Genomic DNA, 4,119 nt, shown 5'->3' with positions numbered 1-4,119 from the left:
CGCAACGTATACTTGACGATTAATTACCTAAGAGTCCGTCCAACTCCAATTACCTAAGATTCATCACTTAAATTGTTACTTAGACGTTTTCTGGAAAATGCGAGATGGCAGTATTAAAGCCGGATATTATTTAAATAAATCCACCTTTTTAAAGGGAATATGGCGTCCGTCGCAGTCGATTCCAAAAATAACAACAACAAGAACAACAACAACAACTTTGTGTTAAGATGAAGAATGGGGAGTTTCACTGCCAGAGGCGATAGTCTACCTCATTTTCTGGCGAGGAATGAAATAATGAGCCCCTTCACAATAAGCACCCAAGTCCTATTGTGTCCAGAACGGTTAAAATAAGTTTTGAGCGCAGAGCGTTGGTCGGCTGGATTCGGACAGGGACCAAGCAGTTTTGATAAGGAGAAGGGGCGGGAGCCCTGCTGACTACCCGGAGAGCGCGGTTCGGGTAACGTTGGTAGTGTGGGCAATCAAGAAGAATGTGCTCCAGATCCTCTAGTAAAGGGACTTTATCCTCTAGCGCACCGCAGCGACAGCATCTGCGCGAGACGCGGGAAATACAGTGCTATATGTTACTCCTCGCTCATCACCGATAATGACGCCGAAAATCCGATGCCAATTAGCGCCATGTAACACATTAATTAATTAATTAGGGCCATGTTACACGCCGAAAATCCGATGCGAATCAGCGGATTTGTTTGTGTCGAATTTCAAGTAATGCACGACAACGGCAGACGACGGATGTTGAGGACATTCCGGAATTCCCTCTCTGTAAACGTCACTGGGACAAGGCCAATCAGGGAGCGGCGATAGGCCTTGGAGTCCGACCGCCGCTCGGGAGTTATGGGTAGCGTCTGCGAGTCGCGTAGAAGTGTGAGACCTGCTCCTGGAATGCTGCTTAGGGTTAGTGCCGTACGTGTTTGTACAGCCAAGAGCGTAACACCGTGTTCCAAGGAACATGGTCGCGTCAGTCAGTGCTCGCACTTTTAAGCGGAAGTCGACGTGTTTACCGAGCTCTTTTCACGTAGTAGTATATTGCGGTGCGAACGCGAAGCAGACGTCCTCGTAGGCAGTCACCTGCGCTGTGCTCCCGTTCGTGTGCGCGGCTTAACTGCAGACGGTGTGCGAACCTTTATTTTTTTTATTTCGTGTTAGCGCCGCGAAGCAACTGTGGCTATGAGCGGCGTACAGACAGATGGACAGAGGACAGCAGGAGGGAGTTGGGGACATAGGGGTGTCAGTATGCGTCCTGGGCCGACTTCAGGGCGAACTGCGCGCTGACGTTCGTCTGGATTCGACGCGCTGGTAGGATACGTTCGCTGACGCGCTTGCAGTAGGGGCACGTTTTCCAACTATTCGCCAACTTCCTCCCACCTCCCCAGGGGTGGATCTAGGATTTTTCCGAGGGGGGGGGGGGTCCGCTATGGACAAGTGTCAGGTGCATGCTGGGATTGGTCCATTGAACCCTATGTTCAAGTCTGGAATTGAGGGTGGTCAGGACATCCGGACCCCCCTAAATCCGCCCCTGCCCCTTCCCCATCTCTTTTCGTCGGAACGCACATACTGGTCAATGTGTCCCAAGTCACAATCATAGCGGCACTTGTATCAGTACAAGCTGAGTTTGGAAGGAAAATGGACTCCACCTCTATCGGGCCGTAGAATACGCGCCCTGCGTACGTCACAGTCTGCTATACATACCGCTGCGGTAATCCGGGTCACCTTACAAAGTCCTCGGAGATAAGTTCCGTCCTGGTTTTCCGCTCGTCCAGCACAGGGAAACTAATCGGTGCTCCCTACTGTTCTGCGACGCTCGGAACGCATGTCAAGAGAGGCCACCGGCAACATCGGAGGTCCCCCATTCATGATTACCTGTGCCGTTTAAGATTCGCCGGTTACTACGCCTCTGAAACCAGGGTGACTATCATGAACTTCGATATCCGGAAGCAACTGTCGTTGCCCGACCCAAGCGAATCATCCCCAACCCGTTTTACGACTCCAATGGTAATCACGTCCTCCTCGACGTCGCGGGAATTTATGACGTGGATATACAGTCGACACCCTTCATCCCGGGAACCACCACCACCGCTCAACTTGTTTTGGTTGAACATGAGAGAACTGATGTTCTGAGGCTGGAACAACATAGAAAGGACAAAGGTTCCAGAAGATGTGGGGTAATGTGTGGTAATGGCGTGGTAATCCAGAAGATGTGGGTTCGAATCCTACAGCTGGCTAACCTTTTCAGTGACTTTCATCTTTCATTGTTTTGGTCGTGCGTGGCATATCGCATGACCGCATTCTCGGCGTAGAGGTTCTGCATCTCGTTGCATCATCGACGTCGAAGCTCACACCCTCACGGCTCCATTGCAAACGGAACATAAGAGAACCACAAGAAATCGTATACATCAACCTCTGTACCTCTAGTCAGTGATAACTGCCGTACTGCAGCCACATACGCAGCGCTTCCTGGATGCGAAGACTTGCACCACTCAGTCCCTGTAGCTGTGTGGCGCAGCCGTTATCGAGTAGAGGCCAGATTTGTATTCGAGGGAAGGGACCCTCACAGTGTGGTCTTCAGCAGAAGTTGGCGTGGGAGGCACTCCCGTCCTTGTCGCGAATCTATCGCCCGATCCGGTTACTCTGTATCGCGGCACAACGTTAGCCCGATTGCACTTACGCTTGCGTAAAAGCCCCGATTACCCTTCAGAATTGGACAACGCTCAGAACGCGCACATTGTGCCCAGGACAGCGACTCAGCGCTAGGGTTGTTTGGATTTAACCCATATGGATTTTATCCGGTGGATTTTTTGGATTTTATCCACACAATTTCATCTGGATTTTTTAGACATTTTCTCCAGATGTGATGTGAAAGACAATCTGAATTCAACGTCACACGGAAAACTCCTGGTTTATTTGCTTGAGGTATTGGCTCTTTGCAAAAGCCCAGGAACGCGCAACACTAGATTTTAACTTTTTAATTTTGTAACTTTTAACTTAACTTTTTTTAGTTATAACTCTTCAGATTTAGCTTTTTCCCGCTTTCTTCTACTTCTGCCCATTCAGGGAGAGACTTTCTTCCTCTTCCTGGAAGCACTGTAACTGAAGTGTGCCGGAACACGACAGCTAATCCAGGCGTGTAGGGTCCACACCATTCGACCGCGCGTGCATGGAACTCCACTTTTAGGAGAACAATAGAAGCTATTACAATGTTTCTGGGACAGGCAGTTAAAAAAAAAAAACTACGAGAGGTCACCCGAAATCAAGAACACCAAAGCACGTTTGTTTTTACTCTGTGTCACATCTCTAGTCTCGTATATATTCTCCAAAAATATCCAAAAAGATCCGGGTTTTATCCAAAAAAGCCCACTATAGAGGATCTTTTTTAAAATACTCGGATTTTTTTCAACCCTGCCCAGCGCCGCAGTACCTGGGACAAACCAGCGGTTGCCACGTCTTTTTCTTATTGGCCGGACCTGGACATTAACCATTGTGCGTCCCTGGTGGACCGCCTACACATCACAAGGCGATTGCGACTTAGGTAGAACGCTCCTAATTCATCGCGGTGTTCACATGCATGGGCGAAGCAACGGCAATCAAGTTGCGTTCACGTCGTATGCCCCCACCGGACGCAAGGCAGTTGACAAGATAATAACCAGTAAGCTGGACATGGATATCTCCTATCTTCTGACAGCCATTGGGCGGCACCAACCGTACTGGTTCGACAAAAGGATGCCAGTCCTCGATTCTGCATCGATTATCGTTATGTTAACGAAGGTTCTCGCTGAGGGTTCGATGCACCTCACTACATGTGATCTAGCGTCTGGCTGTTGGTAAGCAGAGCTGGATGCAGTATACGGACAGCAGGCTGCGTTCACGACACATGCCGGTATCTGCGAGTTCAACGTTCTGCCTTTCAGGCTTTTCAATGCGCCCTCCACATTCCAAAGGCTCATGCAGCACGTTGTCGGGGACCTCAAATTCTGTCTCTGTCATTTGAACGACGTTATGATTTTCAGTAGGACTCCTCAAGAACATCTGTGACACATTAACGCTTTGTTCTCTCGTTCAAGGTCAGCGCAACTCAAGATCAAATTCCAGTTAAGTGGATTATTT

Source organism: Ornithodoros turicata, chromosome 1 (assembly GCF_037126465.1).
Source record: "Ornithodoros turicata isolate Travis chromosome 1, ASM3712646v1, whole genome shotgun sequence".
In the NCBI taxonomy this organism is placed as follows: Eukaryota; Metazoa; Arthropoda; class Arachnida; order Ixodida; family Argasidae; genus Ornithodoros; species Ornithodoros turicata.
The sequence above is the reverse complement of the archived record's forward strand: the minus strand, read 5'-3'. Positions refer to the sequence as shown.